Source organism: Festucalex cinctus, chromosome 1 (genome assembly GCF_051991245.1).
Source record: "Festucalex cinctus isolate MCC-2025b chromosome 1, RoL_Fcin_1.0, whole genome shotgun sequence".
NCBI classification, from domain to species: Eukaryota; Metazoa; Chordata; class Actinopteri; order Syngnathiformes; family Syngnathidae; genus Festucalex; species Festucalex cinctus.
This window is the reverse complement of record NC_135411.1, coordinates 18,268,126-18,290,659: the sequence shown is the minus strand read 5'-3', so window position 1 is coordinate 18,290,659 and position 22,534 is coordinate 18,268,126. Positions and strand designations below refer to the sequence as shown.

Sequence of the window (22,534 nt, the reverse complement as noted above, 5' to 3'; positions counted from 1 at the left end):
GTCACCCAAGCGCAGACAAGACACGAATGTTGGAAACAGAGTCTGTATATACAACAACAAAATAACAATCGAGAGCAGAGCTGTATTTAGATGGCCTCGAAGAAACTTGAACTTGAAAACACTTGATGAAGAAACCTTGGCTAAGATTCTTGAGCAGGCTGGATGCATGAAAGCAACCGCAAACATAGAAGAACAGCTTGCAAGGAAGTGTAGATAGCACAGTGCACAATTATAGATGACGGAATAAAGGCCTATACAGTGGAACCTCTACTTACGAACGTCTCTTCATACGAAATTTTCGAGTTACAAAACGCCTCAATGGGAAAATATTGCCTCTTGTTACGAAAGAAATTTCTAGATACGAAAGGTAAAAAAAACTTTACCGAACGCAGCATACTTTCGGCTATGGCTATTTCCTACCATAGGTATCTATGAGCGTATACTAGTGTCTATACAGCGTCCTCATCATTCATCCCACGGCCCACGAGGTGTTCCGAGTTTTAGACGGGCCTTTTTTTGAAAAAGATGCCTTTTTTGGAAAAAAGGTGCCTCGCCATACCGGAAGTTTCCATGACGTTTCAGAATTTGTTTAAAAGAATCGGCCAGTGTTTGCTCACTAAGATGATGTTTGCCTTGGACATTTACGAAGCATTGTTTAAAAAAAATAATAATAAAATAAAAAATCCTTGGATCAGTTCTATACAAAACACCAGGCAAAAAAAAAAAAAAAACACTTCTGAGAGAGAACATGAACCAAAGAGGGCAAAAAACAATGAGGACAGCAGTTAAAAAGGTAAATAACCATCATTTTTATTCTTTACTCTATTCTTTGTTTTTTACATTAGGCACAACTCTCATTTATTGTGCAATAATCTAATTGTAACATGTATTTGTTACATGATTTGATGCATTTTTATGCTTTATAAAACATTTCTGTCTGAACTTTGGAAGGCTTGGAACGGATTAGGGCATTTACATGGAAAATGCGCCTCTAGTTACAAAATTTTCTACTTAAGAACTTTCTTCCAGAAACGATTAATTTTGTAAGTAGAGGTACCACTGTATGATAAAATAGGAATGACTCCTCAGAAGGTATACTTGCATAAGACTAGAAAAACTAAGAGTGGCTAGCACATTATCCAACATTATCATAAGGGAAATAGCAACTGTATAGCAAATACAAAATAATGACTAAACACTGTATGACTGATATCTCCAATAGCTACTGTATAGCAATCGGCAAAAATAATAATGATTACACAAAATAAGATATGTCGCATCAAGACCATAACAATCCAATGACCCCATGACCCAACCCAAAACACAGTCATAACAAAAATGACTTTACAATTAGAATCAAAGCACCATCACATGCTTTTTGGGGGAAATTACTTCTTGAAAATCTCAGAGTGCGTAGCCTTACATATTCAAGGGCAAACAGGTGCAAAGAATCCCGGGGGACGTCAACAATACTGCTCCCATACGTGTTACAAATACTTGACGGTCTCCTGATACGCAAATGTGCTGACATTCCAGCGCTGCTGCATTGTACAGTAACACGATTGGAAAACACCACTTCCACAAGTTCAAAAGGTTACAGGCCACTTCTTCCTGCTGTCCAATTCCAAGTGCTCTCGACTTCCTTACCTAAATAAAACCGTGTAATCCCAACCCCTTCAGAAGAAGCTATGTCAATAGGCCACAACTTCGAAATGGAAAAACAAGAGGAAACGGCAAAGATTTATGAAGGAAGGAGGGGTGGCGGTGAAGGAAAAGCTCTTTGCAGGAGCCAACCTGCAAAGAGTCGAGCTGACAAATCCAAGTGTCTCTTCTCTTCCCCTCGCTGTTGTTTTTACAGCGCGATCTGCCCTTCATCAGGATATCATGCCCTCTCTGAACACTTGCCCCCCCCATCAGGGCCTATCTTCAGGAAACAGATGCGGTCGGAGGAGGCCGTTCCCTCGTCCCCACCCCCCCACCGCCGTAAACTGCTGAAAGCGCCACGTTGAGAGCCCACCTCCACAGCGCGAGCCTTCCCCCCCGCTGGCGAGGCGCCCACTCGACGCATCTCTCTCAAGGTGCAAACCTCGCTTGGTTCGCAAGCCTCCATACGCGCCTCACTCTCTGCTTTGCGGGAGGGTGGCTGACTCAGTGCGATGCCCTCCTCCGCAGAGGGGGCGGCTCTGGCCTCTCTCCCTCCGCCGCGGAGACGGCGCATGAAGAATGACCCCAGCCGATGCCTTACAGTCAAACGTATCGGCGTTAAGACAACGCTATAAAACAAACAAACAAATGGGCCCGTATGCAAGGTTAAATGAAATTCGACGGTCCTAAATGAGGATGCATTTGCCTTGGGACACCGTCAAGCTGTCGTCCCATTGTTTGCTTAGTTGCTTGATGTCAATTATTTATTTAAGTGCTGTTACCCCAAGGACACATAAACATACATTTGAAAGAAGACATAGTAAAAGGATTTCGTCTTCATCAAAGAGACTGAACGATCACGTGCAGATAATCGTTTGTCAAGTAATATTCTGGCATATCAAAGCAAGACAGCGGGACAATTTCTACTCAAATTCGAACAAAATGTTCAGAGATAAATTTCCCTCTAAAATCAAACAACCTCAGGTTGTATCATGCAGGCCCTGACCTATTTTATTTTATTTTTTTTCCATAAAAGTTTACACCGAAAGTTGTGCAGTTGGGAATTTGAGAACATTTATGTGCATATGTAAATCTAAGACTGGGTTTAAAAAAAATAAAAAATAAAATTAAAATATAGAATGGATTTTCCTTCTCGAGCCGGATATTGATTCATAAAACCATGAATCGATTATTTTTTATCTTTCTCTCATAAATCCATAAGAAAATAGAATTTTAAAGACCAGAATTTTTTCTTTGTATCTTACTATTTTCTTGAAATTTACTGTTTTCTGAATTACTGAATTCAAAAGTATTTTCTTACATTTATGAAAGATCTGACTTATTGCACTTTAATACTAGGCATGTTCGATACCACTTTTTTTCACACCGATACCGACACTCAGACCCTCAGTACTCACCGATACCGATACCAACTGCCGATACCAGTAGTACATTTTGACAAATAAAAAAAAAATCACTGAAAGATATTTTTAAACAAATATATTTCCTTTAATTTTGACAAAAAAAAACAACAGAACAGTCACTCTTCAATAGTATTAACGCTCAAAATTAAACACAAAAATGTTCTTTTAGTTTAAGATTCACAATTTTGAAGTATTTCCAAACCGGTGAAGTTTTGGTGAAAAACTGCTGCAAGCTAGCGCCAGTTACAGGCAAGGAGGACTCACTTAACGTCTTCCCCCTCTGCCATCGGTCGCTTGTACTCGTCTGCGTCACGAGTACTCGAGTACTTGAAAAAAGGCTGGTATCGGCCCGATACCGATACCTGGTGTCGGTACTCGCCCATCCCCATTTAATACAATTCAGAACCTTTTTAATTTATATTTACAATTATTGTATTAGAATTGCAACCAGTTCAGGTTTTACCCCGCCTACTGCCCGAAGCCAGCAGGGATAGGCTCCAGCACCCACACCACTATTGTGAGTAATAAGCGGTTAACCAGTTACTGCCCTTGCAAATTGAATCTGGAATTTTATGTTTGTGCGGTTTTTATCATGTCCTTCAAATTTAAGAAGAATTCATGTTCCATAATTAATCAATTTCAGACTGAATTGAAGAGAATCAAATCGAATCGGGACAAATTGAAATTGAATGCCCCAGGAGCCAAACAAATGAAAACTTAACCAAACATTTCAACTTAACCAAAAATTTCAACCACAAATATCACCGGAGTCAAATACATATTGGATTTCAACCAACAATTTATCTGGAAAACGTGCCTCTTAAGTCAAATTCCCCCGAGTTCGTAAAATTCAGAATTTGAACACAAATTTGCTTAAATTGACCACTCCTGAGGGTGTATAATTTGGGATTTAGCAAAATTTTTCATGGGAAAAACATGTCTCAAATCAGTTATTGTGTAATTCACAAAAAACTACCTCAAAATCCCACATCTCACTCAGCGGCAAAGTCTTGCGAGTATTTGCAAAGGTAGCAACTGTTGATTTTTCGTTAGTGTTTGTTCAAGGTTGCAAACGGTCACAAAGATGTTCGTCAGACATTGGCAAACATTTTTTTTTAATATGTTCAAAAGTTCTTACAAGAAAAATGGTCGCCAATGTTGACATTCGCAAACAGTTGTTGCAAATGTCTGGCGAACATCTTTGCAACCGTTTGAAACCTTGAACGTTGACCAGCGTCATGTGTAATCTGTCCTCAAAGTTACGGACAAGGGTATTTTTTTGTATTACAGTGGTTCACCTCTTTATGCACTCGTATAATATGTAAGAATGTCAAAAAAATATCTACAAAAAAATCTAGTTAATAAAATAAAGGTTTGAAGATGACAACACTTATTTTTTTGGGTAACATTGCTTCTGTTTCCATTATTTACGATGGGAAAAAAATGGAAATGTAATCAAAGTCCAAAGAAAAGAGGTTCGACCATAGAAGTTGCACTGTATATGATTTATTAACAGTATAATATCCCACGAGCCCGAAAGGTTCTGCTGCTGTAAAGACGTAGTGACTTAGTTCTTTGTTTTAGTGGCAGGACAATAAAAACATTTTTTTTTTTTTTTCGCACAGGTTCATTCTCTCGCTCTCTCCCACACATACGCAGAAAACAGAGCGAGAAGTCCAATGGCCAAAACAAGTATGTGAACAACCGTGGATGAAAGCGCAATCCTTCCTCAAGAGACCGACAGAGGAAAGAGAGAGACAGACTTGTTTTTTTCCCCTTCTTCACCCTGACAAGAAATGCCCAGGCCTCAGCAGCAGCCTGAGTAAATAAAAGAACGGGCCTTACTTCCCAGTCTCTCGGGCCGGGGGCCTGTGCACGCCAGCGCTCTCTGTGCTGCTGCCAAAGGGGATGCTGGGGCCTGAAAAACTACACCCTGCAGCTGAAGGGCTGTCTTTGTTGGACTGCCAAGGCCTTCCTGAGCATCCTTCAGCCAACAGCCTGTCACATCCTGGGAGGAAGACCTCCATCTTAAGGCCTGTCCCTCTTTGGGACTTGTGTCCCTACCCCTCAACGCCGCCGCCACCTCCCACTCACTCCGTTAAATGTCTCCTATATGGAACAAAACAACCCCAGCCGCGGGGAGTGTGCCATAGTCGTAGATTAGCTGGGGAGATGAGATCTTAGCCTTTGTTAACATGACAGCAAAACAAGCACAACAACTGGAAAGGCATCTCTTAGTGCACCGACCTAAACCAAGGTAAGGCAACACAAAGGATTCCAAGCAACAAATATTTGTATTCTTGATGTACAAATGTGAAACTGTCCATCCATTCACCCATCCATCCATTTTCTGAACCGCTTGCTCTTCACAAGGGTCGTGAGGGGTGCTGGAGCCTATCTCAGCTGGGCGGGGTTCACCCTGAACTGGTTGCCAGCCAATCGCAGGGCACAGGGAAACGAACAACCATCCACGCACACAAGCACACCTAGGGACCATTCGAAGCGCCCAATTACCATATTTTCCGCACTATAAGGCGCACCGCATTATAAGGCGCACCTTCAATGAATGACATATTTTAAAACATTTTCCATATATATGGTGCTACAGTAGAGGCTGGGGTGACGTTATGCGGTCATTAGATGGTGCTGCGCTAAGGGAATGTCAACAAAACAGTCAGATAGGTCAGTCAAACTTTATTAATAGATTACAAACCAGCTTTCTGACAACTCCATTCACTCCCAAAATGAATAAACAGCTGTTTTATTATTTTCTCTGAGGTAAAGTATTAGTATTAGCTAGCGATCCAAGATGGCGGGATCTTCAGCGCATGCGCTTCACCGATCGTGCAGGGTCACCGACGGCGTCTTGACAGCGAGACCTGTTGCGGCTCAACATTGATCCATATTTAAGGCGCACTGGATTATAAGGCGCATGGTCAGCTTTTGAAAAAATTGAAGGCTTTTAGGTGCGCCTTATAGTCGTGACAATACGGTCTTGTCTTTGGAATGTGGGAGGAGACCGGAATACCCGGAGAAGAACCACACAGGCACGGGGAGAACATGCAAACTCCACCCAGGAAGGCCAGAGCCCGGACTCGAGTCCTCAGTATGCGAAACTGTATTCACTCAATTGTCAAAGGTGGTTATGAAATAAGAAAATCCACACCCAAGGCTAAGGTACCACAATCAGAAAATGTAACAGCAGTGTAACATGGAACTGTAGAGCTGTACCAATTTGACAGCAAATAGTACAGGAAGAAAATATACTCCATCCACATTTTCAATCCAATATCCACTAAAATTAAATGGATTCTGCCAATGCATGTTCCACCGTAGTCAAGTGACCCTGATTTCAAACAACCGGAATCCAACTGAGACCACATTTGCGGATATTCTACACAGATATCTCTCGAATCGAAGGCCCTTGAGAGTCTACTTCTCAAAACTCAAACAAAATGCCAGAGGTGGGCACTTCCATCTCTTTGTTGATGCGTCCAAAAAAATACATGAGCAGGTTTTCCTCCATTAAACCGGGTCAGTACAGACGGTCCTTCTCAGTCCATGTATTTTTTCGAGGCTTCGTGTTATAAAGCCAAAAAATGTGGGCATCCGTCAACAACGGCAATGACAGAGAGACGGAAGTGCCCACCTCTGCAAAATACATTACAAAAAATATTCTGCGAAAGATAAATGCCTCTGAGGTCCTACAATTTGGAATCTACCCAAATATTCATGTCAGAATACGCCTATTAGAGGTCAAACAGCAGTTCAGAATTCAATCAAAATGTCTGGGAACGATCTGCCTCTAAAGCCAAACGTCGCCGATTTCATACAATTTGAAATTACACAAAAATATGTTGGGGGGGAAAAAAAATCCCGCAAGATCTGAGATCTGACCTGAGGTTGTACAATTTGGAATTCGACCAAAATGTTTTGTAATGATACGCCCCTAACGATGAACTCCCCCGAAGTCGTACAGTTCAGAATTTAACCAGCACTATATTGAAAACGATGTCTCTTAAATCCCACAAATATTTGCAGTCGCTATAACTGTCATAACTGTCATGCATGACACCATGTGAGATCTCAGCATATCTCACATTACCTCCATTTTGTCGACGTCAAAGGGTTAAGCCCGTAATTTGTTCTTTGTTTTTTTGTGGCGCTATTCCAAGATTTATTCCAGACTCAACGAGCGATAATAGGAGAAGTAAAAGCAAAGTCCATGAAAATAGAAATCAGTGGTAGGAACCAACCACAAACTAATGGGTGAAGGCGAATACCTCTCGCAGTCACCCTTTAGTTTAACTCAAGTATCTGTTACGTTTCATGAGGTTATATACATGCAGAAGCACTATATTAAAAAAATAATAATCTTTTTCTATTTACACAAGTAATAAGCACATATTTTTCCCTCGCATGAGGGTATGGATGTTTCCCGTAGCAGACTGAAGTGTTCTTTGTGCTCTGCTTCCTCTGTGTTCATTCATAGTAACCTTTCCCAGAGTAAATACTCCTGTTCAAATAAAGCCCTTAAATCTGGGAACAGGTCGTCTGCCATTTTTGGACTCTTAAAAACCCAGAGGATACGTTTTGATTTATGTCCGCTATTAATATATTTGGGTCTTAACAAAATACACGGGCATATTTTTAAGAGAGCGTGACATCAATTCACCTGATGATAGAACACATGGTGGTGAAAACTTGGTCATTTTTGATTTTCATCGCCACTGGACCATGATGATCAGATCCTGATAAATGTGCCATGAAGAGAAGATTTATGGATGTTTGCACGGCTGCCTCACAGTTCTGATTTAAATTCAGTTCTGGTTTAAATCTTGGCTCAGGTTCTTGCCCTTACGAAACGAAAATATATTTACCAATATATTATTTGAAATATATTGCAACATATTCAAATATATTATTTCCCAGTATATACAACAATATATTATATATTGTAAATATATGGAATTTTATATTAGTGATAATATATTACACAAGATATTATATCTTCATGTAATATATTGTAATATATTGCAAAATATCCAAAAAATTGCCGCTTTCCATATATCACAATATATTGAGTACAAGATATAATATATTTGTTTATATATTCCAAAATATATTTAATTATATATTCATAAATATCCAGTCATGCCTTGTAATTTATACAGGAAAATGTATTGGTAATATATGTAAAGATATAGTGTTGCATATATTTTCAATGTATGTGTCAATGTATTTTACATATATGGAGAAATATATGAACATATATGTAAAAATATATGAGAAAATATATGGTAGAATGTACCATAAATATGTAAAAATATGTGCATTAATATATTTATTACATTATAGAATAGGTGTGTAATTATATAGAAATGTGTAACAAACAGTATATGGGCAAATCATTAACACAGACTAATCGGCATTTATCAAAATTCACCTTTATTTCCTTTTAAAAGAAAAGCAAAAAAAACTACAGGATTTTGAGGCAGACATGTACTTTGTTCACAGGAACAGCATTAAACAGTGCAAATTCTTGAAAGTGCAATCTTGTATAAGTACAAACAAATTTATTTATTATTATTATTTATTATCCTATAATAGTGCAATACACAAGTTGAAAATACTTATAAAGCTTACAATTTCCGCTTCACCTGATGTCTTAGCTCACAGATTCGATTATTGGTGGACTTTCTCACATCAGCTTCTTTGGCCCCGGGAAACTGCTGGACAACACAGAGAAAAACACCACAAGCAATAATGCTATAAGTTCTAATGTTAGAAATTCAAATACCAGTACTTACTTGTGTGGGTCCGCGAAGTATGCAAAGTGATGTTTCGCCGAGATAGTCACTCTCAGCATCTGGTCCAACAGCATCTTTGGTGGGGCGGTTGTCAACATTTTCGTTGGTCGCGGTGTTGTGGGAAACTAGCTTTTTCACCTCCACCAACAGAGCAGGAATTTCTATTTTTTTTTTAAAGTACAAGATTATACAGACAGTCAATAACTTTGTCCACGAAGCCACACATCAGTTGACATATCAAATAATTATAACTGGAGTAATTTAGAGTAGACACCGACTCCATGCACAGTTTATCATGCTCGTTCATCCTTTTATCCACAGTGGTCCTACCTATCTGACTACACATGCCAATAATGGGCGACTGCTTTTTAGATGTAGATAGCACATTAAGAATCAGCCTCAGGCTATAGTTGTCTAAATACCATATGATGTACAATAATAATGAATTACATAATGCTCAATACTCGCCTTTAACTACCATGCTTCACAGTTTTGAATTTTCTTTACATAAAGCCTTGATCTGGCTCTGCAGATCACTGATGAGGACGTCGTTTTCCTGGCTAGACAGCAGCTCTCAGTGTGGCCTCTTTTTCTATATTAATTAACAAATACAAATTTAATGTCAATGTTAACACCAATGTAATTGAAAAAAATATTACAGAATAAATGATTAAAATAGTCAAACAAGGATACACGTATGCTAAACTAAACAGAACAAACATTTTGACGTTTTTTTTTGTTTTGTTTTTTAAATAAGGCAACGCTAACTTGAAGGAGAAAAGTGATAAATTGTGCTTGAGAAGAGCGACTCACCTGCTAACTGAAGAACAACAGCATCTTCGACGGGCCATCCATTAGCAGGCTTCTTGCTGTTAGTTGTGCGACATTGAACAAGATACGTCGTGTTTGTAATGGCAACTGGGTCAAAATAAATTATCCAGTTGATAACGAGGGCGAAGTCCGAACCTATATTTTGACATTTTCTGCTCCGGGCAATTCTTTTACCGTCGCCGGGAGCGAGCTACTCGGCATACTCTAGTCTCGCGTTCAAATGTTTCTTCGCGCCTAACATTGCGCATGCGCCAAAGACATTGCGTGCGCTATGATTGGTTGTCATTCGCGCTGAGCACTCTGGTAAATGTAGTTATTTATATCTCATCCTATCAAACGAGCTAAAGCTACAGAGCAGCTAGGCTATGACAAACATTGAAAATGGACCGATCCAAAATGAAAAGAAAATATATCCTTCCGGATTCTGATCAAACGGATATTCCAAGAAGAACCAGATGTTTAATGTTGAAAATGTAGTTGGTATGAAAGGGAATTTCATAGTTGAAAACAGATTTTTGATTTGATTTTTTTTTTTTTTTTTTTTTAAAGAAAATGTATGCTAATTGATCTGCCACAACATCCATGTCTGTATTCATGCATACGTCCAAGATCCAGTGTGGAGGGTTGAAAACAATGGAAGTATATTTCAAGGTGGCCAAAAATAAATATTTCATTATGCAATTTTTTTGTCTTCATTGTATTTTCTCAATGTTGTACAGTTTATAGTGGGAATATGTGAGCCCACACGCATACACATATATTACAGTATATTGTTGTAACAATCTGTTACACGTAAAAATATAGTGCTCCTTTTGGTCTGGACTGCAATACATTTTTTATATTTATCAATATATACACATATATTGTCTATGCATATATTGCAATATATAGTGAAATATAAATACTAAATGTCATATATGGGAATATATCGCTAAATGTATTGCATGATATTTTGCTATATATTGCAATATATTTTCGTTTCGTAAGGGTGTGTGTGAAGTTCATTCAAGAATTGCCAATTGGTGGGAATTTGAGGATCAGTATCTACTCTGCGATTGGGCGGCAAACAGTCCAAAGTGTAGTTTAGGACGAGTGGAAACTCTTGAATCCATATTGTATTGCCATACACTACTTCTAAGGTGTGCTAGACTCCAGTCCAAAGCTCTTGTAAACTGTATCTTTGTGTGTATGCTTGTCATAAAAGATATGTTTTGAATGTGAGTGTATTTGTTGGCACATGGGGGATTGGGGACTCATTGAATAAACAAAAAGCTGACAACTTGTCTGATGTAACACCGTGACCTCCCTTCATATTCACAGACGTGATCTTTTCTTTTTGTATTATTATTATTCCGGAAGAAGTAGCGAGCGATTCCCCGCGAGACAACAGCATGTGTCATCTCAGCACTTTACCGTTTCTGATGCCCAAATAGCGGCGTGTGTCTGCACAACGTACTCGTCATGTACAGCACGCTTGGTGACACCGTCACTTAAGATCGAATGGAGGATGCGGCAAAATGAATGTTCACATTATCTCCCAACACCCTGACTCAACGTGTGTTTAAGCGTTCTTTGAAATATCTTCATAACATCACCGTCCTACCTGCCACTCATCTTTTGCGCTGCTGTTAGCTGCTAGCATTAGCGGCAAGTTTTGTGCTCCTGGGATTTTGACTTTTGCATTCACATGCGGCACAGCGACTCTATCCGAAATATCCACATCCATTTTTTATTTTTTTATTTTATTTTTTTTGCATCATACAAATAAGAAATCACTTTTAGTACCGGTATATGTGTGAGAAAGTAGCTTAATTTTAAACGGTTCTATTGTTGTTACATTGTTAGCCAGCTGGCTAGTTAGCTAAATATCCAGCTACCTCTGGTACAATTAGTAGTAGTATTAGTAGTATTAGGAGTAGTAGTAGTAGTAGTAGTAGTAGTAGTAGTAGTAGTAGTAGTTAGTAGTAGTAGTAGTAGTAGTAGTAGTAGTAGTAGTTTTGTTGGTGTAGTAAGTGGTTGTCAGTCAATGGTAAGCTAAATAGTTAAACACCACATTTTTGCAACATACCATGCATACATAGCTACATACAGTTACATAACTCACCCTGAGTTAGTTAGTCAGCCAGTCAGTCAGTCAGTCAGTTAGTTAGTTAGTTAGTTAGTTAGTTAGTTAGTTAGTTAGTTAGTTAGTTAGTTAGTTAGTCAGCATGTCAGTCAGCTCTGAATTTGAAATTTGTGATGGGACAATATATACCCATCTAGCTAGCTTGTTATTACTTCATTATTTATAGGTAAATTGTTAGTCAGACAGTAAATTAGGAAATTACATACCATAATTTTACATCTTGCGTGTAAAAAACTACTCAAAGAATTGGGATGTTTTGGAAATTGTTACCCCTGCCTTACCAATATTTGAGCTAGTCATTCAGTCAGTCAATCAGTTACAAGGTTCATATTAGCAGCCAGACTCTTTTAAATTTTAATTACCTGTGTAAAAAAAATAAAAAATACCTTTCTAGCTAGCTTATTTAGTAGCTCTAATTGGTAAGTTAGCTAGCAGGCTATCCAAATAGGATTAGTCAGTCAGTCAGATACAAGTTGGATGGAAAGTGAAAACACAATTGCTTGCACCACCCTGAGAAGATCAGATTTGTCCAATTAGTAAGTGAGTCAGTAGGTTATTTGTTTATTCAGCTAAATTATATTGTTTTCTTTTCCTTCCCGCTTGTCCCGCTAATGACCTGTCAGGGGTTTCCATCAAAGTCTATCTAGTAGCGGTCCATTCCATTCCATTCTGCATCCAACGCCAACTGCCCTCATGTCTTCCCTCACTACATCCATCAACCTTCTCTTAGTCTATGTCACAATTTGGGAAATTTCATATTTTTTGATTCACAAATCTATACTATAGTCAGTCCACACGTGTGTGTGATATTTTTACACGTTGCTGACCAGTCTAAAGAGTCGAAAGTGGCTTGCTCTCTATGACGATGCAATGTTTAGGGTTGAACAAACATTTTTGGGGGTTCCTGAAGTGATTATTTTGGGGGTACAAGTTTTCGACTCGACACCAGTAAATAGACTCATCACTAAATTAGGTGAAGAATCCATATTTGTTTTTCACCCATTCTTCTTATTATTATATTGTTCTAACCAAGCAAACACAATATACATTTACGCATAACTGACAAATGTCAGGTCCCCTTCCGCGTTGCAAGAGATCAATCAATGCTACAGGATGAGAAGAGCGGGGTGAAGCTTGTGTGCATGTGCATATATACGTGTGTGCATGTAAGAGCAGTGCTAGAAGCCAAGGCAGGCAATTCAGCAGACGAAATAAAGCTTCACTTCCTGGGGTTTGATCAGCAAGTTGCCCAGCCTGACATTGAACACCTCCACATCGACTGGACTCTTAAGTTTGGGCGTGCATTACACCAGCACCGTCGTGGCCCCGCCTCTCAGCCACAGGGAAAGCAGCAAAGCATCAACTACTTTGTCCACATTAGCCACGTCCCCCAGCTCAGACAGGCACACTTGGTCACTGTCCCAGAAATCACACTGCCCCAGTGGCACCCTGGGAAAGTTAGACAAATGGAAGGCCAGAGCCGAGGAAAAGTAGGGCGGCCGGTCATCATTTACTATGTTGGGTTTTTTTTTTTGCCCTGTGATAGCGAGACATCATGAAAAATGGATAACATACTGTATGTCAAACGTGCGCCTAACACACTCATATACTTCCACAAAAAAGACAAAGACAAAATCAAAAACAACAGTAAAATATACTTGTACGCGTTAAAAGTGAGGATTTTAATTTCATCAATGCTTGCGTGCACATACAAGGGGACCACCGAGTTCCTACAAAATGTATGACCAAAAGGCCATAATATGTGAAAAAATACATTCTGGTCCGAAAAGGGCGAAAATGCATGGGGAAAATCGGGGAACAATATATTTTTTTAAAACCTAACAATTCTTCAAAAAAGATGCTGATAAACATGTTTTTTTGTTTGTTTGTTTTTTTAAAACAAAAAATGGGTGTTGTCTCCCTTAAAAGATACAAAGCCATGGTTTCCACCCGTTAGCCCTTCTTTCGGATGTCAATGTTTCAAATGATGTGATGTGATCGATCTGTGGATGTTTTTTTTCTTTTAGCTTCTTACCTCCCATGTACTTTGCGTGCAGGGGGTATGTTACTTTACAGGCTAGTTAGTTAGTTACTTAGTTAATTAGTTAACTAGCTATGTGGCTAACTTGACCATTTGCCAACGAGCTAGTAAGCTCAGCAGCTAGCTGCAAAAGTATCTGTCAGTGAGCTCATTAGTTACTTATTAAATTATTTAGTAAGGTAGCCTGCTCATCTGGCCATCAGTAACCTAGTTTAGTCAATTAGTTAGGTGGCTAACAAATCCATCAGTCAGTCAGTCAGTTGCCAGTGACACAATCCGTCAATTAGCTAGTTAGCTGTTTTAGCTGTATGGTTAGCTAATCTGTCTGGGAAGTTAGTGAGTTTGTTAGGGAGTTGGCATGGTTGTCTGTCCCTCAGCCAGCTAGTTGTTAGTTAGTTAGTTAGTTAGTTAGTTAGTTAGTTAGTTAGTTAGTTAGTTAGTTAGTTAGTTAGTTAGTTAGCCAGGTGGCAAGGAAGTCCCACTCCCATTCAGCTATTTAAGTTTGGCCGATGGGTAGCAAGTCTGTCAGCTAGTTAACCAGATGGCGAGCAAATGACTCAAACCAAACTAAAGAACAGATGTGCAATTTAAAAACATGATTTGCATTGTTTTTTTCTTTTCTTTTTTTTTTTTTTTTTTGGTGAGCATTCCCGGTCTCGTCTAGGCTCGTGGTAGAAGGAGAAGGCAGAAGAGGTTGGGGCATAAGTGCAAACAGGAAGAAGGCTGTCCTGCAGGTCTTGGCTTGTCCAGTGGCCACAGTGAGTCTCGCAGGAGGAGAGAGGAGGATGACAATCTGTCCCACAGCATGGCCCCTCCATCGCCTGCCTCACTGCACTGGCTCTAAGGGAGGACGGGGCGGGCAGGACGTGTGTGGGTGTGTGTGTGTTGTTCCCTCAACACTGCGGCAGATCAGGTGCAAGATCCAGCAGTCCGTTCTATATGCTGCTGCTAATGCCTGCTCACTGTGTGCACCGTGCATTTTTATTCCTCTCTTTTTTTACTTATTCAGGTTAATATGACTTATGTATGAGCTTAGAGGAAAGGAATCGTGTTGTTGTGTGTGGAAATATGTTGACTTATTGTGTGGCTACTTCATTAAAATGTTTCAAAAGACACAACTCGAAACTTAGCTCAAGATTCGGTGAATTCCCCCAACCACCAATCTGGTCAGAAAACAGTCGGTGTTGGGGGCAAAAATTGCAATTAAACCTGTTCACTCTTTTAAATTGCAAATTTTCGATTGTGTGTGGTCAAAATGATTATGACAGGAATTGGAATGCTATCAAATGAGTGTTTGTAGAACTCTCAAACTTAATGTACCAGATCAGATAGCAGCTAGCCTTTTATTTATTCTTCTACTCTTTCTTAAGACAATCCAGACACCATGTGGCACCATTCTGCCTCTCACAGGTCAGTCTTGGTATTACGGCAGACATTTGATTTGGGGAGGAGTTTGGCGATAGTCGGTGGAGATTGTATTAGCCGTTTCCAAATTGCTGTTCGTGTCCGTTTTTACGTCCTTGTTAGCTTGTGAAACGTCATACGTCGCGACCCAAGTACAGCTGCCAGCTACCTTAAATCGAGTATGCTTGATCGATACTTATGAAGGCTGGGCTAGCAAAATGTCGCAAGCTGCGTTTTGTGCTGTTATCATGGAAATACGTAGAGGAGGCGGGGAGTTAACGACGACACTCACATTGTTCAATCATGTAGGGTCGTCCATATTTTAAAAAAATAGCTACTGTGTAAAAAAAAAAAAAAATCAGTAGGCTGTGTGAGCACTTTAGCTTTAGCAACAGAAAGAAAACGTCTGCCTCTTGCTTCTTGACCTGTGACTTTTGTTTTTTCCCCTGATTAATACACAGAGGTTCTATTTGATATCTCCTCAAAGGCGTCCATGCTTGTCAGTGGTAGAACAACAGGAGACAGCCCGGGAGGGAGACAAAAACACAGAGCAGGGCGGGAGGGGAAGAAAAAAAAACACACACACATTGGAAAAAAAAACAAGCATCTACTCAAGCAAGACGATGTATTTTCATGCATCCCTGTCTTAAATGTCAAGATTTCTTAACCCTCAGTGACTACGGCGCTGACACCTCTCCAAGGTCCAAGAGAACCTGCATTTATTAATAATTAGCCCTCGACAGACATTTTTCTTTACTTCTGTCCTTTTTTCCTGTGAGAATCAAATTTCACAAGTTCTTTTTCCAGTCATTCTTCTCCTAATTTTTGTTGGCCCGAATCCCGGCGGCGGCCAATGAACGAGCGATTCAGGCGTCGCATCAGCCTCGCCGCTCCCTCCTCTCCTTAATCATGCCTCTAATACCCTCCAGATGAATAAACAGCTTCATCCCTCCTCTCTGCGCGAGCCAGAAGGCTCCTCTCTGCACTCTTGAATCCAACTTCCAAGCAGAGAGCGGCAGCACAAGAAGAAGAAGACGGGGAGCGGGCGAAACATGACAGATGGAAGGGTGGATCAATGTGGAAAACGGCGCAAACGGCAAAGTAACAAAAGCCGCGGCGAGATTTTCTGCTTTTTCCAATAATTCTTCTGATCTCTCACTCGACACAATTACCACTGTGATGATTCTCCTCATCTTTGAGTAGACTCCTTAGGACATGCTTGTGTTTTTTTTTTTAATTTTTATTTTTTTGTTTTCGTGCAACCTTGTTGCTTCACACTGTGTCCACAGACTGCACAGGAAGGGGGAAGGGGCTGGGAGGTTGGCGGGTGGTTGGAGGGTTGGGGGGAGGAGGCGGATGCTCCCTGGAGAACCAAACAGGCCCTGGACCAGCACTTCCCTGGGCCCACTAAAGCGTGCCAGAAGTCTCCCGACATGTGTGTACAGTATGTGAGCACAAATGGCTGACAGATTTCAGGGTTTGCTTTGTTTCTGCCTGCCCTTTTCTATTGTATCTAGGCTTTATCCTAATGCTAATAAACGCTCCGAAAATACGTGTACACACACACGCATACACGCGCCTGACTCTTCCTCACTCGCATCTTCATGAGGCCGGAATACAAGGCGAATGACTAAGGGGCATTTTTACTTATTCATCCATCACTGCAAATTAATTTACTGCTGTTTAGCAATTTATCAGCAGAAAAAAAAAACAAAAACTTCTTACTGTTTATTTGCAAACTTTCAGGGTCACTGTAGAAGAAAGAGATGATCCTATGTTTTCAAAACCGCCCTCCTCATCTTCCACCTCCACCCAGACCCTTAATGGAAGCTCCTAATTTGCAAGAAGGCAATCACTGCTAGGCTTTACTTACTTAGTAACACATCACCACCACCTGGGAGGCTATTTGTGTTTCCCTCCCAGGAGAGGAATTGGACAGCCAACACCAAATGACAAAGGCACTCAGTGGAGGCAAGACCTCCGCCAAGGCCATTGGTCCACAAAGTAAAAACCCTGCCACAGTCTGGCTTTAGCCCCTTGTGCTAGCTAGCTCCCTGGAACCTAGCACCCGGAGAGCTAGCTAGGGAGCTTGTAGCTACCTGCTGTGGATAAAGCCACACTGTGGCATGGTTTTTACTTTCTGGACCTGGATTTGCCACCTCTGGACTTAACCTGGATCACTATTTCTCACATATTACAAATTACAAAATAAGTAGGGATGGGTAAGTAATCTGTCGGTGCAAATACAAGGCTTATTTTAAGGTATCATACTCAGAAAGACGACCAATTCCAGCCACCAAACAAATTGAACTAATATAATTGCTAGTCAATCTGGTGACTGGTGGATGTGTTATTGTGTTATCTAATACTAAATGCTATCTTGGTTGACAGTTCAACAGCGCTAACAAATCAATGCACTCACCATTAGCCAACTTTTTTCCCCTCCGTCCCGGCAGCTATTGGAAGCTGGCTGTGCCGTTTATCTAGACTCGGTCCGGCATTGTAATATTAGAAATATGGCACCAAAAATACTTAGCTTGCATAATGTCTGACCGACAACCACAGCATTTGGCTAATAGGACTACATTTCCCATGACTCTTTGACCAAAAGCAGGAAGTAGTTCTAGTTCCTGTATGACAACAACATGCCTGTTAGTAATGCTGCGTTCGAGGATGGTCGGAAGTCGGACTTTTCCGAGTTCAAACCAGGAAGTGTGTACGGGAACTCGGAAATTCCACTTGCAAAGTCGGAAGAAAAAAAGGACCACGACTTCACCGGCGGACTACAATGTGACGTCACTCTGAATGGCAAAACACAATTTACTCGAGTATAAAACTAAATAGATTTCTTCATTCATATGGAATGCTTATGAAATAAGATTAAAACTATAAATGAAGCAAAATTGCAAAAAGGTAAGTTTTTTAGAGGTCAAAATTAGTTTTGAGGCCCAAAATAAAAAGCAATTTATCACTATCCGCCATTTTGGTTGTTTACGTTCACCTTGAACGCTTTCAGGTCGGAACTGGGAAAAAACAACTCAGGATATATCCGACTTCCGACCATCCACGAATGCAGCATTAGTACATGTAGTTAGTTTAATCGAACAAATCGTTATGGCAACTGTTTGATTGACATACACATGGGCCAAACAATTGGCAAACAATAGAGCTGGCAAAATCCGTTGGGAGTCAGGACAAAAGGCTTAAATCCAGTACTGTCCCAGATTAAACTGAGAGGTCTGGTCACCCTACTCATTAACATTAAACCTGTTGAATATTTAGTCACAAATCTTTATGTGTGTGGTCAACACCGATTGCCGAGACACGTAAACGATGTGATAAATGATAGCCAATTAGGAGTAATTCAAGTCATTCCCCACAAAAAAAAAAAATGACAAAGAAGCGTTTGCAACCCAAATGTCATTACCAGATAAGCTAAGTTAGCCTAGCTTCTATTTGTTTTTCCACTCCTATTTCTTTCTTCTTTTTTAGGTAACGACCAATCAGAGCTCACCTACAAGGCAAACTGGCCGCCCCCGAGATGCCCAATTCAAATTCCACACACACAATATGAATCAGAATGCCGTGTTTAATGTTTGACTTCCCCTTTAAGAGCCATCGAAGCCTCCAAAAGTATCCATCAGTCTGTGCATCTTAAGGTGATGGACCACTTCCAGGAATCCTGATACAGGATAGTGACTGAATATATAATCACCTCCCAATATCATCTATCACTGACAGCAACACCCATATCAGATAATTACTTTTTTTTTTTTTTTTTTTTTTTTTATTATCAGCCTGTCGCAGACAAGATGTGCGGCGCTAATACGAGGCTAATGTATATTGCGTCTGTACGGTTATAATTGGAATATACAGTGAGGAGGTAATAAAAGCGGTACCAGTGCTCAAGTTGCTATCTGAATTGCCAGGAGAATATTACAACTAGGGTGACCTTTAATTAAATTTGCTGTGCAAATATGGTGATGAATCAGCAAGGGACGGTTGCAGAGACATTGGAAAGCCAACAGCGGTAAACTCCAATGGTCAGAGGTGAGCTGCCTAATCGCGATTTGCATTTTAGGGTGACTATTCATGTCTGGAGTGGGTAAATGGAGAAAACGCACATCAATTCAGTTCTGTTTCGTTTTAGGTCAAACAATGTAATAGAAACAAAAGCAGTAAACGTTTTGTTCGTTCAGAAAAAGCGCCAGTCTTCCTCCATGGTGAGAGAGTGAGAGAACTTGGCATTATTGTAATGCAACGTGACAAAAAGGAAACATGGCTTTCTAAATATGGAATTCTCTTGAGCTAGCACTTTGCCTTGGTCTTTATATGTGTGAACGTTAAAATAAGATGCGCACAAATATATACAGGACTGTGCAAAAGTTGCGGTTAGTATTTATAGTACAATGGCCTTTCACAGCAGTCATGTTAAGTTTGTAAAATAGTAAATAGAAGACATTCGGGATTCAGCAATTAGAGAGCCATTCCATTTAGGTGTCAACAAAAGCGAGTTTTGGTGATTATACATACTTGCTATATATGCTATATGCTATACTTGTAGAGATTTTTTCCCCCCAAATGTTATTGATTTTTTTTTTTTTAATTAGATGATGTAAAAAGGCGGCACAGTGGGTGACTGGGGAGCACATCCGCCACCCAGTTCCAGGCTCCGGCCTTCCTGGTTGGAGTTTGTATATTCTCCCCGTGCTCGCGTGGGTCTTCTCCGGGTACTCCGGTCTCCTCCCGCATTCCAAAGACATGCATGGCAGGCTAATTGGGCGCTACGAATTGTCCCTAGGTGTGCTTGTGAGTGTGGATGGTTGTTCGTCTCTGTGTGCCCTGCAATTGGCTGGCAACCAGTCCAGGGTGTCCCCCGCCTACTGCCCAGAGCCAGCTGAGATAGGCGCCAGCAGCCCCCGCGACCCTTGTGAGGAATAAGCGGTCTAGAAAATGGATGGATGATGTAAAAGTCTATGTACAATAACACTTAAAACTATTACCACCTAGTGTAAATTTTGAGTTCAAAGGCATTTTGTATTTCTTGAATGGGAATATTTTAGCTAGCAACAAGACAAGAAATAGGTGAAAGTCTTAGGACATTGCTCACCATGTACAAGTAAAAATTAGGGATGGTCAAGTACCGATACCAGGTATTGGTATCGGGCCGATACCAGCCTTTTTTCAAGTACTCGAGTACTCGTGATGCAGACGAGTACAAGCGACCGATGGCAGATGGGGAAGACGTTAAGTGAGTCCTCCTTGCCTGTAACTGGCGCTAGCTTGCAGCAGTTTTTCACCAAAACTTCACCGGTTTGGAAATACTTCAAAATTGTGAATCTTAAACTAAAAGAGCATTTTTGTGTTTTATTTTGAGCGTTAAGACTATTGAAGAGTGACTGTGCTGTTTTTTTTTTTTTTTTGTCAAAATTAAAGGAAATATATTTGTTTAAAAATATCTTTTAGTGATTTTTTTTTATTTGTCAAAATGTACTACTGGTATCGGCAGTTGGTATCGGTATCGGTGAGTACTGAGGGTCTGAGTATCGGTATCGGTCTGAAAAAAAGTGGTATCGAACATCCCTAGTAAAAATAATTATATACTATTATATAGTTAGAGACGCGGAGGTTTTGCATCCCGAATATTTACATGCTTTTTCAAAGGAAATTTGAATATTCTGATGTATGTACTATATACTAACAAACCAATGTTAATTGTTTTATTACATATACTGTCAAGTAAAATGAGAATTTATTAAAAAAAACAAAAACTGAAAAGCGACTATTATTGAAAAATTCAGAACAACGAGGCAAACAGACCACATGCAACTCGGTCTACTTGAATGATACAACGCAAGATCATATCCAATACTACATCGAGAATACTACAATCAGATACCACACTTTAACTTATCTAGCAGTCTGGCATACTCCAGTGCTTTTGTTTTGGTTAGCAACAGAGTTCAGATTTTATATCGCGTCTATAAGGTGAGATAATTACACTTAATACCAGTTTATTTTTTCAGGTGGAAAATAGGCACCTATTTGAACGAAGTGTCACTTGGAAGCGACAGTCGGTGACTAATTGCGGCACTGCGTCTATTTCAGGAAATACGGTATATAAAAACATGTAGCGGTTGGATCAGGATGTACAAACAGACAATTGTATATCTATATTTCACATGTAACTTTCATAAGCACTTTCTATTGGAATTCGCCACACATAAAACCAGCCTACTCCTCAGCCTCTGCCTCAGCTAACCTTTATCCTATAGGGTCTAATTAATGTTAGCCTTTTTGAAGGGAGCAACGCTGCCCTCTTGTAGCCCAAATCCCTCTGTTTCACTGCTGAGCCAGGCTGCCTTGTTTAGCCACGACCAGAGCTTCTAGTCCCTATTAAGACCTGCACTTTGGAACAAAAAGAACATTTAATTATTTACCAACAGAAGAGAGGAGAGAGGAAAGTATTTGGTAAAGGGAGACCTTTTTGAGTTTAGAAATGAGGATTTATCATCACTGGATCGTGTGCATGGTAAAAATGTGTGCAAAATGGACTGACCAGTCCCACTACATTTGACTTTTTTTTTTTTTGTACCTTACATAAAAGGACAATAATTGTGTGGATTTTATTTTTCACACCCTATTTCTTGTCTTGCTAAAATCAACCCATTGTGAGAGGCTAACCCTGTCGTCACAATACTGCTGGGCCAACGGTGAGTCCGGAATTTGTTATCATGTAACGATAGCAGGCAGCAATTACGCTGTTTGAACAGTGTGTGCCGCGTGGAAACGTCACATCAGATAAAGCAAAGAGTGGTTGTTTGATTTCACGTTTTTAAGGTGGAGCTTTTGTACCCTTGACCTTAGCTTGGGAGCATTTCTGTACCTTTTGGGGCCCCAACAAAGGCAGTCAAGTTACAGTGGGATTCGTTAGTGTAGACGAGGGTTTCCCAAAGTGTGGTGTGTGAATCACTAGTGGTCTCTGAGGAGCGCCAAGTTGTTACCAATACTTGGGGGTGCAATAAAAGAAAATAAATAAATCCCTGATGCGACAGGGCCTTGCAAAAATGGCACGGGGATGATGGTCAGTACCAATATTGACACTATTTAATGTGCATCTCTCCAATAAATGTATTCAAGTCCAGTCCATTTGTGGAATGGTCTGATTTGGTTCCATTCGATTTTCAGATTTTGATCAATGGCGCAAATATGTATCGTCTCGGTCATGTGAAAAACACAATACATTTGGAATGAA

General features: G+C 40.1%; 1 protein-coding gene and 1 long non-coding RNA gene across 7 annotated transcripts in view; both read right to left on the bottom strand.

Annotated features, from left to right (window-relative positions):
• The window catches only part of LOC144018160 (zinc finger protein 521-like), a 179,161-nt gene that overhangs the window by 96,125 nt on the left and 60,502 nt on the right, over nt 1-22,534 (bottom strand). The gene's annotated exons all lie outside the window — the stretch shown is intronic.
• On the bottom strand, nt 8,494-10,681 carry LOC144018194 (uncharacterized). Of its 2 annotated transcripts, XR_013283361.1 has the most exons (4): nt 9,692-10,681; nt 9,347-9,470; nt 8,879-9,039; nt 8,494-8,800 (listed from the first exon to the last, which is right to left on the bottom strand). It is a non-coding gene; the product is annotated as an uncharacterized LOC144018194 (long non-coding RNA). The 2 variants fall into 2 exon arrangements; XR_013283362.1 differs by lacking the exon at nt 9,347-9,470.